Genomic DNA, 19,218 nt, shown 5'->3' with positions numbered 1-19,218 from the left:
TTGTGTTCTACACGTGCATAGTAACTACGCATAGACCTGGCTCATGATGCCACTGTTGGTAATCGTAGCATAATTTTAAAAATTTCCTACGTTCACCAAGATGCATCTATGGAGTATACTAGCAACGAGGGGAAGGGAGTGCATCTACATACCCTTGTAGATTGCGAGCGGAAGCGTTCCAATGAACGTGGATGACGGAGTCGTACTCGCCGTGACCCAAATCACCGATGACCGAGTGCCGAACGAACGGCACCTCCGCGTTCAACACACGTACGGTGCAGCGACGTCTCCTCCTTCTTGATCCAGCAAGGGGGAAGGAGAGGTTGATGGAGATCCAACAGCACGACGGCGTGGTGGTGGATGTAGCGGGTCTCCGCAGGGCTTCGCAAGCTTCTGCGAGAGAGAGAGAGAGGTGTTGCAGGGGAGGAGGGAGGCGCCCAAGGCTGTTGTATGCTGCCCTCCCTCCCCCCCTTTATATAGGCCCCCTGGGGGGACGCCGGCCCTGGAGATCAGATCCAAGGGGGGGGGGGGCGGCGGCCAAGTGGGGGGGAAGGGGTGCCTTGCCCCCCAAGGCAAGGGGGAACTCCCCCTAGGGTTCCCAACCCTAGGCGCATGGGGGGAGGCCCAAGGGGGGGCGCCCCAGCCCACTAAGGGCTGGTTCCCTTCCACTTTCAGCCCACGGGGCCCTCCGGGATAGGTGGCCCCACCCGGTGGACCCCCGGGACCCTTCCGGTGGTCCCGGTACAATACCGGTAACCCCTGAAACTTTCCCGGTGGCCGAAAATGGACTTCCTATATATAATTCTTCACCTTCGGACCATTCCGGAACCTCTCGTGACGTCCGGGATCTCATCCGGGACTCCGAACAACTTTCGGGTTTCCGCATACATATATCTCTACAACCCTAGCGTCACCGAACCTTAAGTGTGTAGACCCTACGGGTTCGGGAGACATGCAGACATGACCGAGACGCCTCTCCGGTCAATAACCAACAGCGGGATCTGGATACCCATGTTGGCTCCCACATGTTCCACGATGATCTCATCGGATGAACCACGGTGTCGAGGATTCAATCAATCCGTATGCAATTCCCTTTGTCAATCGGTATGTTACTTGCCCGAGATTCGATCATCAGTATCCCAATACCTTGTTCAATCTCGTTACCGGCAAGTCTCTTTACTCGTACCGCAATGCATGATCCCGTGACTAACGCCTTAGTCACATTGAGCTCATTATGATGATGCATTACTGAGTGGGCCCAGAGATACCTCTCCGTCACACGGAGTGACAAATCCCAGTCTCGATCCGTGCCAACCCAACAGACACTTTCGGAGATACCCGTAGTGCACCTTTATAGTCACCCAGTTACGTTGTGACGTTTGGCACACCCAAAGCACTCCTACGGTATCCGGGAGTTGCACGATCTCATGGTCTAAGGAAAAGATACTTGACATTGGAAAAGCTCTAGCAAACGAAACTACACAATCTTTTATGCTATGCTTAGGATTGGGTCTTGTCCATCACATCATTCTCCTAATGATGTGATCCCGTTATCAATGACATCCAATGTCCATAGTCAGGAAACCATGACTATCTGTTGATCAACGAGCTAGTCAACTAGAGGCTTACTAGGGACACGTTGTGGTCTATGTATTCACACATGTATTACGATTTCCGGACAATACAATTATAGCATGAATAATAGACAATTACCATGAACAAAGAAATATAATAATAACCATTTATTATTGCCTCTAGGGCATATTTCCAACAGGGGAGGCGGCGAGCGTGAGCTCCAGAACAAGGCAAGAACCAGATGGCAAGAAATCACTTGAACGAGAAAATTCACCCCCCCCCCCCCCGCATGCATCGACAAAAGCTCAACTTCAACTTAAATCCAAATCCAAGAGGCAAGGCTATAGAAAAGAGATCCAAAGCAAATGGCCGCGTCCGGCACCTAGTCTAGTCTTCTGGTCTTCGAGTCTTCTCACCAGCGCGGAGCTAAGTGCTGCCACTAGGCGTGGGAGGGAGCCCCAGGGCCTGAGGCCGGCACCCCTGAGACTCCGGGGCGTGTACAGCCCCACTCATTATTACGTGAGAGTGTCACGGGCGGCGAGCTTCACAGGCACTGGGCCTTCTTCACAGGAACCGGCCTTGCTTCATATTGCCAGACGAGGGCCCCGCCTTGCGCCGCCCTCGACCACCTTTGAGCCGACCGGCAACCTGGATGACACAAAGGGGGGAAAGGGGACGCCAGCGGTGCCCTCGGCGACCACGGGTCCTCTGCCGGGGGAAGGCTCGCCGGCACCTCCCCGACAGAGGGCCTATCTCCGGGCGTTGCCTGGCTTCGCGCGACATGGGGAGGGGCCTTGCTCCTGGCTCCCTCCTCATGGCCCCCAGCGTGATTCCCCCGGCGGAAGGGATGCTGCTGCACCGGGGTCATTGACCGACGCCGTGACCTGATTCACTTGCAGCCCATGGTTAGTGTAAGCCTACTCCTGAGAGATTAGTGGTACCCTGTAGTCGTTGTCGCTGGCGCGATCGTTGCGGTTCTCCATTGGTTCCTGGAAGGCTTCAACTTCCAGCGTCCCTTCTTCCCACTCTTCTTCGAGGAACGAGCCAGGGTCGTCCTCTGGTGCGTACTCCTGGTCCATCATGCGGAGCACGTAGGCTTCCGGGGCTGTTACCCTGAACACCTCACCGTAGTGCCCCACACTCCATGTTGCCCGGCCCTACGCGGCGTCCGGAGGATGGTAGCGCAGCGTCTCACTGGGACCATGGGAGGCGGTGCTTGTGCCCATGCTTGTTGCTGGCGGCATGGGGGCTGCGGAGCCCCCGGCGCCACCGGCCGTGCTGGTGTTGACAAAGCCCCCGGCGCACCTGATGGCGCGTGGTTGCGGCGAGGCCCGCCGTGAGACCCCATAGTGGCCTGAGAAGGAAGCTGATAGCAGAAGGGCGGTGCTCCTGACGCCGCCATGTCTAGTAGCTCGGCAATGCGTTCCAGCAGTGCATCCCGGCCGCTCTCCATCAGCCGGCACCGCAGCAGCTCTCGCGCCACCGTGAGCGCTGCCCGCTCTCGCCGTGAGTGCGGCGCTGTTGCTGCGGCGTGGCTTGCTGCCCTTGCAGCGGCTCGCACTTGCCGTGGAGTGAGGGTGGACGACGCCTGGCCGCGCCGCCCGCGCCCCGCAGCGTTGGATGGCGCTCGCGCCGCCTGGAGCGCGGGGTCGAGGTCTTCATGGGTAGGTGTCACCGCCCGGGCTGGCCAAGCTGCCCAGCGGTCGGAGTCAGCCCTTGGGTCGCCGGACATCGTGGCCACGGAGCGTCGGCAAGTCGATTGGCGGAGAAGAAGCTCCGGCGCACCCCTACCTAGCGCGCCAAATGTCGGATCTGGGGTTCCGGCAAAACCCTTAAGGTTCAAACTCTGGGGTGCGCACGAAGTCTTTCCCCCTACCGATCTATGCCCTAACTCGCTAAGATCTCGCGGACGAACTCGACGCACTCGCAACACAGAAAGAGACGAGATTTATACTGGTTCGGGCCACCATTGTGGTGTAATACCCTACTCCAGTGTGTGGTGGTGGATTGCCTCTTGGGCTGATGATGAACAGTACAAGGGGAAGAATAGCCTCCTGAGGTTGAGGTGCTCTTGTGCTTGGTGAACTTGTGCAGGTGAGGAGTCGAAGCCTCTCCGTGACTTGTCCCTACGGTGGTGGCTAGCTCTACTTATATAGGCCCTGGTCCTCTCCCCAAATATTGAGCGGGAAGGGAGCCAACAACGGCGGGCAATTTGAAAGGGGACAGCTAGTACAAGCTATCCTGAGAAAAGCGGTCTTCGCCTGCAAAAGGCCCTGGGGTGACGCCGTCTTGGGCTCCACGGTGACCTCCGTCTTACCGTCCCACTGGTCTTGGTCTTGTTACACCGATATGGAAACCTTTGCCTGATGCCTCGGTACTCCGTGCCTGCGCCTGCTTCCTTAGCACCAAAGAGGAAACAAGGACGCTGCGCGCGCTGGCGCCCGCCTGGTGTCGATCGTCATGGCTCACGTCACAGGAGCCTCGCGAGGTTTGCCCCGCCTTGATATCTCCGCTCCTCGTGAGCCTGCCTGGGGAGGCAGCTCCCGAGGAGGTCTTGCGTCGTCCGCCTCGCGAGGCTTGGCCCCCCGCGAGGGTCTTGAAAGCCTTGTTGATGAAGATGGGCCGTACAGGCCCGCTGACAAAGCCACGCCGTGGGCCGCAGGCAGGCAAGTCTGGGGACCCCCGTTCCCAGAACGCCGACAGGGGTGGTTGAACAGGACCCCCGTGGAGAGGGCTGGTTGAACAGTAGCCGGTGGAGGAGCGCGCGGTGGAGGCTGGATGAACAGGAGCCCATGGATGAACAGTCGCAGGTGGATGCTGGAGGAGGTCAACGGTGGATGAACAGTAGCCCATGGAGGCTGGAGGAGGTCGACGGTGGAGATGAACAGTATCCCATGGAGTCCCGTTTTGCGGTACGCCACACCCCTCCCGATGAATAGGACCCCCGTTTCGACCGTAGCGCTCCAACACAAGTCCGTTTCCTTCGTTTTGCGGTACGCCACACCCCTCCCGATCAACAGGACCCCGTTTCGATCGTAGGAGGTCCGTTTCCTCCATTTTGCGGTACGCCAGACCCCTCCCGATGAACAGGATCCCGTTTCCACCGTGGCCGGTCGAACACAAGGCTGTTTCTCCGTTCTGCGGTACGCCAGGCCTCGTTTCCATCGCCTGTTCCGTCCAAGCCGGTTGGCTCCCGATGAACAGCACGCGTTCCGTTGCCTCCCGATGAACACGACCCATTGCCTCCCCATGAACATGACGACGACGCAGCTTCTCCGTTCTGACCCAGCCACAGCCATGTACACGAGCCCTGGCCATACGTATGCGCGAGTAGGAGTTCGAGACCCCGCCTGTATGTACGTACGTGGCCGTATTTACTTTCTTGCACCCTGGCCATTGTACGTACGCGTACATGTTACGTGCGCGCCTCTACTACCACACGTGCCCTTATTTACACGGCCACGGTTCATCGTTGTAGCCTGCAGACAGACCGATCGACCAGTATGTACGTACACGTTTGCGACCAGAATGACAACGCTACGTACGCTTCGACCGGGTGGGTCCCAACTGTCAGACACTTCCTTGCGTGTAAAGATGTAGCTGGTGGGTCCCAGCAATCAGGGGGCGAATCAATTTTTTTGCCCTTAATATGGACACACTTCCTTGCGTGCGAAGATGTAGCTGGTGGGTCCCAGCAGTCAGGGGGTGAATCATTTTTTTTGCCCGTAATATGGACGCACTTCCTTGCGTGCGAAGATGTAGCTGGTGGGTCCCAGCAGTCAGGGGGAAACGTTTTTTTCGTGAAATACGGTGGCCTGTCCGGTGGGTCCCTGCTGTCAGATGGAGGAATAATTATTTTCCGTGTAATAAGGAGGCACTTCCTTGCTGCGGCCGTGGACCCAGCTGTCAGCCTCTCCACGTACAGTACTCTTCCGATGGAAGTCGGTCGTTGACCACATTGACCACGCCGCGCCGAGAGCACCAAGGCGGTGGACGACGACGAGGCCTAGGAAGGGGACGACGCGGAGCCAGGGAAGACGCGACAGTGGATACCCATGTGGAGAGGAGTACGAGGGTTCACTGGTTCGGCTGCGGTGTGAGGATGCCATCTCCGCAGGGCCTGGCTAGTGGTGGGAGTGGTAGGGCGAGGTGAGGCCTCCGCGGCAGCACAGCCGCCCATGAGAGGGAGGAGCAGGCGGCACGACCGGCGCTGCTTTGGGCAGCTGGAGCAAGAAGACCAGAGGTTGAAGAATCACAACGGCCGTTGGATGGACATCGTACGGTCACTGCAGCTAGAATCGTTTATATTGACTAAGTTGACAAAGCCCTTGGTACGCGTCAACTTAGTAGGCCCACAGGTCAGCCTCTGAAACGGTGCGCCCCAGATGTCAGGGGAGGAATCATTTTTTGGGCGGCTGAAGCTAGAATATCCGAGATTGAAGAAGAAGCACGACATCCGTTGGATGGACATCCAACGGACACTGCTGCTAGAACCGTGTGTTGACTATAAGTTGACAAAGCCTAGCATACGCGTCAACTTAGTAGGCCCACAAGTGTGTGGCAGAGAACTTATAGCCCATTTGCGATTTGTAAGAATGTACAGCCCATTTTTGAATTCTAATGGAATTTAGTACAACCCATTTACAGTTTGTTAAAAGTATAGCCCATTTTCTAGCTAGGACAACGATTAATAATTTCAACCAACCGTTCAAAACAGAATTCAATAAAATTTCCCACATTTTGATGGGATCCAAAATATTTTTATCCTGAAATTTCTAGTCAGATTAAATACAATTTCAATATAAATTTGTATTACGTAAAAATCCAACGAAACATTGCGCGCGCAACAATTAATGAAATTAAAATTTTCAAGATCCAAAAATATTATTTTATAAAGTAATTACGTGTTTGGTGCATTTTTATAGTTACTGCCCAGTTTTTATAATTACATCCCATTTATTACTTATTAAAGCCCATTTTCTTGTTAAGCCTAATGCATCCCTCCTAGAAAAGATTTGCAGCCCACGGGGGAGAGAATAACAAGTTTACTTTGCCTGGGTATTCATCAAAAAAAGTATAGCTGGGCTAGCCATTTTCAGCTTGAAAAAAATTAATATCTGGGCTGGATATCTGGCCTCGGCTAGATGGGCCACAACCCACCCAGTTAATACCCTGCTCTCCTCTGAACAACAACGAAAACATCGCTCAAGAAAAACTCTGCAGTGCTCACTGATACGTCTCCAACGTATCTATAATTTTTTTCTTGCTTCATGCTATATTATATTCTATTTTGGATGATTAATGGGCTTTGTTATACACTTTTATATTATTTTTTGGACTAACCTATTAACCGAGGCCCAGCCGAAATTGCTGTTTTTTTGCCTATTTCAGAGTTTCGCAGAAAAAGAACATCAAACGGAGTCCAAACGGAATGAAACCTTCGGGAACGTGATTTTTGGAACAAACGTGATCAAGAGGACTTGCACCCTACGTCAAGAAAGCAACCAGGAGAGCACGAGGTAGGGGGCGCGCCCTCCACCCTCGTGGGGCCCATGTTGCTCCACCGACGTACTTCTTCCTCCTATATATACCTACGTACCCCCAAACCAAAAGAAGCATCCACGAAAACCTAATTCCACCGCCGCAACCTTCTGTACCCGTGAGATCCCATCTTGGGGCCTTTTTTGGCGTCCTGCCGGAGGGGGCATTGATCACGGAGGGCTTCTACATCAACACCATAGCCTCTCCGATGATGTGTGAGTAGTTTACCTCAGACCTTCGGGTCCATAGTTATTAGCTAGATGGCTTCTTCTCTCTCTTTGGATCTCAATACAAAGTTCTCCACGATTCTCGTGGAGATCTATTCGATGTAATCTTCTTTTGCGGTGTGTTTGTTGAGACCGATGAATTGTGGGTTTATGATCAAGTTTATCTATGAACAATATTTGAATCTTCTCTGAATTCTTTTATGTATGATTGGTTATCTTTGCAAGTCTCTTCGAATTATCAGTTTGGTTTGGCCTACTAGATTGATATTTCTTGCAATGGGAGAAGTGCTTAGCTTTGGGTTCAATCTTGCGGTGTCCTTTCCCAGTGACAGTAGGGGCAGCAAGGCAGGTATTCTATTGTTGCCATCGAGGATAACAAGATGGGGTTTATATCATATTGCATGAGTTTATCCCTCTACATCATGTCATCTTACTTAAAGCGTTACTCTGTTCTTTTGAACTTAATACTCTAGATGCATGCTGGATAGCGGTCGATGTGTGGAGTAATAGTAGTAGATGCAGGCAGGAGTCGGTCTACTTGCCGCGGACGTGATGCCTATATACATGATCATACCTAGATATTCTCATAACTATGCTCAATTCTATCAATTGCTCAACAGTAATTTGTTCACCCACCGTAATAGTTATGCTCTTGAGAGAAGCCACTAGTGAAACCTATGGCCTCCGGGTCTATTTTCCATCATATTAATCTTCCAACACTTAGCTATTTTTATTGCCTTTTATTTTACTTTGCATCTTTATTATAAAAATACCAAAAATATTATCTTATCATATCTAGCAGATCTCACTTTCGTAAGAGACCGTGAAGGGATTGACAACCCCTTTATTGCGTTGGTTGCGAGGTTTTTATTTGTTTGTGTAGGTGCGAGGGACTTGAGCGTGGCCTCCTACTGGATTGATACCTTGGTTCTCAAAAACTGAGGGAAATACTTACGCTACTTTACTACATCACCCTTTCCTCTTCAAGGGAAAACCAACGCAGTGCTCAAGAGGTAGCAGGAAGGATTTCTGGCGCCGTTGCCGGGGAGTCTACGCAAAAGTCAACACACCAAGTACCCATCACAAACTCTTATCTCCCGCATTACATTATTTGCCATTTGCCTCTCGTTTTCCTCTCCCCCACTTCATCCTTGCCGTTTTATTCGCCCTCTTTTCCGTTCGCCTCTTTCGCTTGCTTTGTCGTAATGGCTAGTCCTCTATCTACTCCTTTGTCTCCCGAGTTTGAGGTTCTTCACTTCAAACAAAGACAAGGAGAAAGCTTAAAAGATGCTTGGTTTAGAATGATGGAATTTTATCGTAATTGCACCCTAGAGGTGAATTTTAGAATTTTGCTTCGCAACTTTTATGTTGGATTGAATATGTCTCATAGACAACTCTTGGATTGCGTTGCCAAAGGCAATTTTATTGAAATTGATCCCAGTATCGCGCATGAAATTATAGAAGGTATTGTGGGAACACTACCTCAACAAAAGGGCCCTCATCATACCCAAGAAGAAACGCAAGTTTTTGAGAAAATTTGCGAAGTAACAAAGATTTTACAAAAATCTCTTGAACCTCTTAAGAGTGTTAGCGGGAATCTCCACCGCATGAATATGTTGATTACCCTTTGCAATAAGCGGTTGGACTCTGTAGATCTCAAAATTTCCGAATATGAAGGGAAACGTAAAGAACCTCCCGGATTCGAGCATAACTCCGCTAAAAAATTAAAGACCCAAGATGATATTACCTAGATCTATCCTTGCTTTTATGCCTAGCTAGGGGCGTTAAACGATAGCGCTTGTTGGGAGGCAACCCAATTTTATTTTTAGTTTTTTGCTTTTTGCTTCTGTTTAGGAATAAATCTTTGATCTAGCCTCTGGTTAGATTTGTTTTTATGTTTTAATTAGTGTTTGTGCCAAGTTAAACCTATAGGATCTTCTTGGATGATAGTTATTTGATCTTGCTGAAAATTCCAGAAACTTTCTGTTCACGAAAACAATTGTTAAAAATCACCAGAACGTGATAAAATATTGATTCCAATTGCTTCTGATCAATAAACAAATTTTCTAGGTCGTCCTATTTTGGCTGAATTTTTGGAGTTCTAGAAGTTGGCGTTAGTTACAGATTACTCCAGACTGTTCTGTTTTTGACAGATTCTGTTTTTCGTGTGTTGTTTGCTTATTTTGATGAATCTATGGCTAGTAAAAGAGTTTATAAACCATAGAGAAGTTGGAATACAGTAGGTTTAACACCAATATAAATAAAGAATGAGTTCATTACAGTACCTTGAAGTGGTGTTTTGTTTTCTTTCGCTAACGGAGCTCACGAGATTTTCTGTTAAGTTTTGTGTTGTGAAGTTTTCAAGTTTTGGGTAAAAGATTTGATGGATTATGGAACAAGGAGTGGCAAGAGCCTAAGCTTGGGGATGCCCATGGCACCCCAAGATAATCTAAGGACACCAAAAAGCCAAAGCTTGGGGATGCCCCGGAAGGCATCCCCTCTTTCGTCTACTTCCATCGGTAACTTTACTTGGAGCTATATTTTTATTCACCACATGATCAGTGTTTTGCTTGGAGCATCTTGTATGATTTGAGTCTTTGATTTTTAGTTTACCACAATCATATTTTCTGTACACACCTTTTGATAGCAACACACATGATTTGGAATTTATTAGAATACTCTATGTGCTTCACTTATATCTTTTGAGCTATATCATTTTTTGCTCTAGTGCTTCACTTATATCTTTTAGAGCACGGTGGTGGATTTGTTTTATAGAAACTATTATTCTCTCATGCTTCACTTATATTATTTTGAGAGTCTTAAACAGCATGGTAATTTGCTTAAGTAGGAAAATTAATCCTAATATGCTAAGTATTCAAGACTAGTAAAAAACTTTCTTATGAGTGTGCTGAATACTAAGAGAAGTTTGATGTTTGATGATTGTTTTGAGATATGGAGGTAGTGATATTAAAGTTGTGCTAGTTGAGTAGTTGTGAAATTGAGAAATACTTGTGTTGAAGTTTGCAAGTCCCATAGCATGCACGTATGGTAAACGTTATGTAACAAATTTGAAACATGAGGTGTTCTTTGATTGTCTTCCTTATGAGTGGCGGTCGGGGACGAGTGATGGTATTTTCCTACCAATCTATCCCCCTAGGAGCATGCGCGTAGTGCTTGGTTTTTGATGACTTGTAGATTTTTGCAATAAGTATGTGAGTTCTTTATGACTAATGTTGAGTCCATGGATTATACGCACTCTTACCCTTCCATCATTGCTAGCCTCTTCGGTACCGTGCATTGCCCTTTCTCACATTGAGAGTTGGTGCAAACTTCGCCGGTGCATCCAAACCCCGTGATATGATACGCTCTTTCACACATAAACCTCCTTATATCTTCCTCAAAACAGCCACCATACCTACCTATTATGGCATTCCCATAGCCATTCCGAGATATATTGCCATGCAAGTTTCCACCGTTCCATTTATCATGACACGTTCATCATTGTCATATTGCTTTGCATGATCATGTAGTTGACATCGTATTTGTGGCAAAGCCACCGTTCATAATTTTTCATACATGTCACTCTTGATTCATTGCTATCCCGGTATACCGCCGGAGGCATTCATATAGAGTCATACTTTGTTCTAGTATCGAGTTGTAATCATTGAGTTGTAAATAAATAGAAGTGTGATGATCATCATTCACAGAGCATTGTCCCAAAAAAAAGAAGAAAGGCCAAAAAAAAAGAAGGCCCAAAAAAAGAAAAAAGGGACAATGCTACTATCCCTTTTTCCACACTTGTGCTTCAAAGTAGCACCATGATTTTCATGATAGAGAGTCTCTTGTTTTGTCACTTTCATATACTAGTGGGAATTTTTCTTTATAGAACTTGGCTTGTATATTCCAACAATGGGCTTCCTCAAATGCCCTAGGTCTTCGTGAGCAAGCAAGTTGGATGCACACCCACTTAGTTTCTTTTGTTGAGCTTTCATGCATTTATAGCTGTAGTACATCCGTTGCATGGCAATCCCTACTCCTTGCATTAACATCAATCGATGGGCATCTCCATAGCCCGTTGATTAGCCGCGTTGATGTGAGACTTTCTCCTTTTTTGTCTTCTCCACATAACCCCCATCATTATATTCTATTCCACCCATAGTGCTATATCCATGGCTCACGCTCATGTATTGCGTGAAGGTTGAAAAAGTTTGAGATTACTAAAGTATGAAACAATTGCTTGGCTTGTCATCGGGGTTGTGCATGATGAGAGCATTCTTGTGTAACGAAGATGGAGCATGACTAAACTAAATGATTTTGTAGGGATGAACTTTCTTTGGCCATGTTATTTTGAGAAGACATAATTGCTTAGTTAGTATGCTTGAAGTATTATTGCTTTTATGTCAACATTAAACTTTTATCTTGAATCTTTCGGATCTGAATATTCATACCACAATTAAGAGGGTTACATTAAAAAATTATGCCAAGTAGCATTCCGCATCAAAAATTCTGTTTTTATAATTTACCTACTCGAGGCCGAGCATGAATTAAGCTTGGGGATGCTTGATACGTCTCCAACGTATCTATAATTTTTGATTGCTTCATGCTATATTATATTCTGTTTTGGATGATTAATGGGCTTTGTTATACACTTTTATATTATTTTTGGGACTAACCTATTAACCGGAGGCCCAGCCCAAATTGCTGTTTTTTGCCTATTTCAGAGTTTCGCAGAAAAAGAATATCAAACGGAGTACAAACGGAATGAAACGTTCGGGAACGTGATTTTCGGAACAAACGTGATCCAGAGGACTTGGACCCTACGTCAAGAAAGCAACCAGGAGAGCACGAGGTAGGGGGCGCGCCTACCCCCTGGGCGCGCCCTCCACACTCGTGGGGCCCACGTTGCTCCACCGACGTACTTCTTCCTCCTATATACACCTACGTACCCCCAAACCAACAGAAGCATCCACGAAAACCTAATTCCACCGCCGCAACCTTCTGTACCCATGAGATCCCATCTTGGGGCCTTTTCCGGTGTCCTGCCGGAGGGGGCATTGATCGCGGAGGGCTTCTACATCAACACCATAGCCTCTCCGATGATGTGTGAGTAGTTTACCTCAGACCTTCGGGTCCATAGTTATTAGCTAGATGGCTTCTTCTCCCTCTTTGGATCTCAATACATAGTAAACCGACTCTTTGTATCTAGCCCTAGAGATTGTTTCTTCTTTTCCGTCCGTCTTTGGGGAGCCATGACCCTCCTTATATAAGTTGAAGGGGCGGGTTACATGTGGAGTCCTATTAGGATTAGGACTAGTCTACCTTCTAATACAAACCGGATACAAGTCCGGGTCTTGACTCCTTGTAAGGGAAATATTCTTCACGCCTTTCCTCTTAAACCGGCCCACCATTAACATAAACCGGCCTTCTGGGCCTTGGGCCTTGTCATCCGTCTGACCCGCTCGCCGGGTCACCAGTGAGTCATAATGACCAGGCGGGTTGCTTGTAAACCACCAGGTCAGGGCGGGTCGCCAGTGAATCGCCAAGTGTCAGTCAGGTCTCAAGTAAACCGCCAAGTCCGGCCGGGTTATACTTCCGGCCGGTTTACACCACGGGGTATATCCCCGACATTAGCCCCCAGTTTAATTTGGATTTATCCATGTTAAACTGATCCTGTAAAATAAACACAAGAACAAACTTGACAGATTATGCTCCGGGTTAAGAATTCTTGTAAACCGGCACCTGATCATCATTAATTCCTTGTCATTTCCTTCTTCTAGAAAATCCAGGTCAATAAGCCAGCTTCATACTCAATTTGCTGACATCGGTTTCTCACAGAGAAATATTGTGAAGAATAATCCACTTGAGTCGGCTTCCAAAGCGCCGGCTTAAGAAATATTTGGTCTTGAAATACTCATCTGATATTCAGCCGGTTTGAAGATGTAAAACTTGCCGGTTTAATATTACCAAAATTACCGGTTTGTAAATATGGATGGCACCGAGTCATAATTGTTACCGACGTCGGGTCATAATTGTTGCAGACACCGGGTCAATCTGGTTTGCTCAGAACTTGAGAATTTGAAGATTTTTCTCCCTTATATCCATATTACGTGTAGCCCCCAAGTCTTGAGCAGAACAAAGTGATGGCTTAAGACTTGTTTCCATACTGCCACTTTGAAGAAATCCATGTTGTTCATCTCAGCCACTATTAAAAACTGAATACTCCATATATGTAGCCCCCAAGTGCCGGGTCATTATGCAATAATGAGCAGGGACTTTATAAATATGATCATGTATATTTGAACAATAATGTGTAGCCCCCAAGGGCCGGCTCAGTAAGATAATATTGAGCTGGGACTTTATATATACTTCTTTGAAAAGAACATCATATAATGTAACCCCCATCATGGGGCTTGAACCCACGTCCACAAGGTTAAGAGCTTTGTGTAGGAGATATGCCCTAGAGGCAATAATAAATGTTATTGATTATCTCCCTGTTCATAATTATGTTTATGTTCCATGCTATAATTGTTGTGGTTCCCGAGCCCGTATATCCATAAAGGCTCTGGGGAGAACCCATATGCACGTGTGGAATAATAAACGGTAAAATGTATTCCTAGTCGTGCCTCTAAGACTAGCTCAAGTGTTGCATGATGATTATGTTTTCCCAATCATGGGCATGTCTATGCCAAGCAATTTTGAGGGCACAATGTCAGGAAGGACATTTGTGTTGAATCAACCCGAATTGATGTTATGCTATGAGATACATTCGTCACAAGTTAATGGTTTATAACACAGAGATAGTTAATGTTTGCATAATTCCTTAGACCATGAGAGTATCGAGTTTCTTCATGCTTGCTTCATGAACTTTGGGGTTTGTTAAACGTCATCCGTAACTGGATGGCTATTACGGCGGCTTACGGGTTCATGGGAAAGTATGTTAAGTGACTTGATAGCTCGAGATTGGGATTTGCGCCTCCGACGATGGAGAGATATACTTGGGCCCTCTCGGTGTTACGGTGTCCATCATCGTCTGGCCAGACACTTTGTGATTTGATCACGGGGATGCCGGAACACGAAACGAGAAAAGAGAACAAAACCGGTAACGAGGTAACTAGCATAGTGGACAAGTTGTTGATCCACGGGAATGCCAACATGTCTCACCTCGGGTATTTGTAACATATCGCGAAGCAACAGGAATAGCACACGGCAACTGGAGGTTCACTCGAATATTTATTCGTGTGGGTATAGGGGTCAATATGGGTGTCCACGGCTCCGATGTTGATCATTGATCGGAAGGGGTTCCGGGTCATGTCTATACTTCACAGAACCTATAGGGTCACACGCTTAAGGGTCATCTATCTGCTGAATACTAGACAAGGAGTCTGAGAGAAAATCACTGAAAAAGTTTCGGACACCGAAAAGTTTCGGACAGCGGAATCGTACCGCAGAGAGAGGTCACCGGATAAGTTTCGATGATACCGAAAAGTTGTTTCGGGATACACCATTAAGTCAAATTGGTTTCGGCACATGCCTGATAATTCTTGGAGGATGCCAGAATCATTCTGGAAGCTTTTTGGAATTTTCAGAAATAAAAACCGAAAATGTTTTGGAGCTGCCGGTACCGCTTTGGTTGTTTTTCGCAGATGAAATTCACTAATCTGAAATTGTTTCAGAACGAATCCAAAATCATTTTAGTGGGTACTGGAATTATTCTAAGACCCACAGAAATATTTTCGGATTTAATGGACGCGAAAAATTGTCTTCATGAATAGTGAAAACGCATTCTTGTTTGCTTTTCGCAGATGAAAATCACTAAACCGAAATTGTTTCGGAACGCGTTGAAAATTATTTTAGTGGGTACTGGAAATGTTCTGAGCCCACATAAATATTTTCAGTTCGAACGGACGCTGAAAATGTCGTCACGAATAGTGAAAGTGCTTTTTGCTTGGCTTCTTGGAGAAGCCACCTTGAGGGCCTTTTTGGTATTTCCCCCTTGGCTTCTTGGAGAAGCCACCCTTGGGCGTGGCCTATAAATAGGGGTGGAGGGGGCTGCCTAAAGGATCATCCCTTGCTCTTATACACATGCCATGCATTATCTGGCTTCTTCTCTCCCTCCCACGAAAAGAGTTTCGTAGAGCCGTAAGGCTGTCTGGGTTCCGGCAGGAACTAGTTCTGGACGGCGAAGCCCTGCCGGATAGATGACACCGTATGTGTGCAACTCTGTAGAGAGATCGTAGTTTCGGTCTTAGTTCGTGAGTGCCTCCCGAAGGGCTGTCCATGTGACCGTCCGAGTTTCGAAGGTCCTCCCGAAGGGCTGTCCGAGTGACCGTTCGAGTTTCGAAGGTCCTCCCGAAGGGCTGTCCGCGACACCGTCCGGGGGGTTGTTCGACCGCCTCCCGGAGGGCTGTCTGAGGAGCAGATGAGGGTTTACATCCTCGCGGTTGGGAGGTTGTAAATCCTAGCTGCGGGGATCTGCACCGCCGATCGTCATCGACTCTACTTCCCGCTGCGCTACGAGTCGGTAACGAAAAAGATCAAACCATGTATGCAGTCTCCATAGTGGTCCTGGGCTGGTGCGTAGGTCGGAAAATTTTTGTTTTCTGCTGCGTTCCCCTACAGTGGCATCAAGAGCCGTGCTATGCGTAGATGCAGGTTTCGATCTAGAATACATGGAGATTTATGGGTATTGCATAATATATTTAGGTAGTAGATGAGATCTATTGCTGAAAATTATTTATGCGGGTGACAGATGAAATCTGTTACCCGACGTTCTTGTTGCTTCCCTAGAATTTGCGTTTGCTCAATCTCGAGACAGCATGGTGGAATTTGACAAAGTTCTGGCAATCCGTGATCCTGATTGATCATGGAAGTGCTATCAGTTCTTTGGGTTCTGTCGTAGTCAAAAGAAAGATGAAATTCGCAGATGAAAGGGCATTGCAGATATGATCTGCACGGGGGTCATGCGTATGACGAAGTTTATTATGGGGCTCGAGATTTAATTATCTCGTGTTTCATACACCCCGAGATGTTAATCTAGCAACTTGAATAATCATACTTGATGAGAAAACGTTGGTAGCTGTGGTTTAAGTCAAAACCTTAGAAGCCACGTAAAATAAATTTTGCATAAACCGATTAGAGGCGTCTAACTTGGTTTTGCAGGATGTGCATGTGATGTGGTATAGCAGTGCTCATACTAATTCGATTATGTATGAGATGACTATATGATGTAATTTGATTAACATGACCTGCGTGTCATGATTCGGCATGATGGCTGGAGCCATATGATTGCACTTTAATGACCTGCGTGTCAAACTTAAGTAATGCATTAATTTTATACGCTATGGAGATAGCAATATTATCTGGTGCATCGACAAGGTGGTGGCAATCTTCGCGAAGGTGAACACCAACACGAATGCCGAAGACGAAGAAATGAAATACTTCTCCGTCAGAAAGGGCTATACCATATCATGCTATTATGAATTGCCTGAGATGTTTATCCCTTATGATGCACCCTTCTTGATTGCGCGGTAGTCGCTTTTTATTAGGGTGATCTCTCACAAAAAATACCAAGTAGTTAGTGTTCTCCCAAGTGTAGCACCGTCACGACACCTATCTTTTTGGGGTGCGCCGTGTCACACGGGTACGAACGATTAGAGAAGTGTGAGGCGGGTGAGTTGAGACCTCGCAGCGAGATCACTTGGTTGTCTTGACGTTCAGGCATGACCGTCATGATCTCGGAACACACGCATCGAAAGATGAACAAGAGTCACATAGAGATGTGATTGGCAAGTTGGCCTACCGGTTGAGATTTTTCGTCATCAGTGGTGTTACACCAATGGCGAACAATTGAAATGTGGGTCTTGTATCACTCACAATCAATTTTGAGAGATATTGATTTGAGTGGGAGCGCACTGTTGAATTAACATGTTTAATTCTCAATGCAATTAATTTTGAACACTGTCTAAGTGTGGTCTGCATAATAGTTGTAGAATAATGGCTCGCATTTCCACCTTCCCTATTAAAATTGAATAGCTGTTAAATATCTGGTTAAAACTTTACGATTGGTAACGTAATATGAGGATTGTCCTCAAAAGTGCCGAGAAGGACTTTGTCCTATCGCATGCTTTCTGTATCCTCCCGCTAATGCTATGGATCATGTGACTCTCGTCCTTCGATCCAAAAGCTAGAATTCTGTTACGGTCAAGTGGAATATGTTTGCTTCCATGAAACCCAAACTTCGAAAGTTGGGATAGTTATATGATATTCATGGAACTGAAAATTATTTTCAGATACAAACAAAGCAATGTTTGTTTGCAAGTATTAGTAAAAGTGTTTACTATGCATTTGACTGTTGCGAAAGGGATCCAGAAGAACGCCTGTCATATAATGAAAGGTGAATAAAACAACAACTTAAAGAGAAAGGAAGTGTCCAAAGGGTGTTAGTATGACTTACACGCCTAGGAAGTCCGGGGCTAATGCCACTCTTAAGTTGGGTGCTTCTTCTGATAGTAGGAGAAATACTAAAAGTTAAACTGTTAGAAGTATAAAGGCAAAAGGAAAGAAGACTGGAATATCCAGCTCATGTATGAATGTCATACAAGTTTTTGATGTATAGAAGGCTGGTCAAAGATATAGTTCTTGCGAATTATGGTTAAACATGTTAATTACTAATTCTTGGGTATTGTGAGTTCATCACAAAAATGCCCGCTCGATTGCATTCTGTTGCAACTCGATGTAAGAACTACTATGGCCTGAAAGACTAGCTAGAAATGAGGTTAAGGTATACACAGGGAACATAGTAAATGTTACTATACCTTCCATCGGTGTATTGCCGTCTGTATTTATTTTCATAATTCATTTAGAGTTTTACAAACTCTATCCCATTGCATAAGGTATCTTGCAAGAAGGTTGTTCATAAGAGAACTTTTTATGTTCAATGTTATGAATAACACAAGGGCCATACTTTCATTATGAATGAGATGTATGTTATGAATATTGATAATAATACAATACCTCTGGGTTTACTTTCATAATACATTTTAGAGTTTCATACACTCTAGCCCATTGCACAATGTTTGTTGCAAAAGAGTTGTTCATAAAAACAACAATTGTTGTTAAGTATTATGAATAACATAAGGGCCATACTTCCATCATCGATGGGACGTATGTTATGAATATTGATGGTAATATGATACATCCATAACACTGACGCTAAATGTCGCAAGACTAAAAGAATACCACACAAGTGTGGCACTACATTTGGTCACATTGGAGAAACCCGCATGGAAAATTCCATTATGATGGATTTTGAAGTCTTTTTGATTTTGAATCATCTGACACTTGCAACTTTCCTCCGAAAAGTGAAGTGACTAAAATACCGTTCACAGGCCATAAGGAACGAACAACAAACTTATTAGTGATCATACATTTGATGTGTGTAGTCCGATAAGTGTTGTTAGTGGTGGATTTATTTATCTTCAGAAATGACTCAAGTAGATATATGGATATTTACTTGATGAGACGTAAGTCTGGATCTTTTGAAATCATTCGAAAGGTTCTCAAAAATGAAGTAGAAGTTATTGTAACAAGAAAATTATGTTTCTGCAATTTGATTGCACAAAGGAATATTTGAGTTACATGTTTAGCGAATGTCTGATGAGTTGTGAAAGGGGTTTCATAACTTGCACCTCCCGGAACACCACTGCAAGTGGAAAGTCTGTGGAGATGTAATCAAACCATTTATGACATGGTAAGGTCAAAGATGACATAAATAAATTTGCCATTATCCCTTCTAAAGTGATGCTTTAGAGACTGCGGCTTTTACACTAAAAAGAGCTACATCGGGTCTGTTGAAATGAAGGCATGGTATGGTACG

This window comes from Aegilops tauschii, chromosome 4 (assembly GCF_002575655.3).
Source record: "Aegilops tauschii subsp. strangulata cultivar AL8/78 chromosome 4, Aet v6.0, whole genome shotgun sequence".
In the NCBI taxonomy this organism is placed as follows: domain Eukaryota; kingdom Viridiplantae; phylum Streptophyta; class Magnoliopsida; order Poales; family Poaceae; genus Aegilops; species Aegilops tauschii.
Note: the sequence above shows the minus strand (reverse complement) of the source record.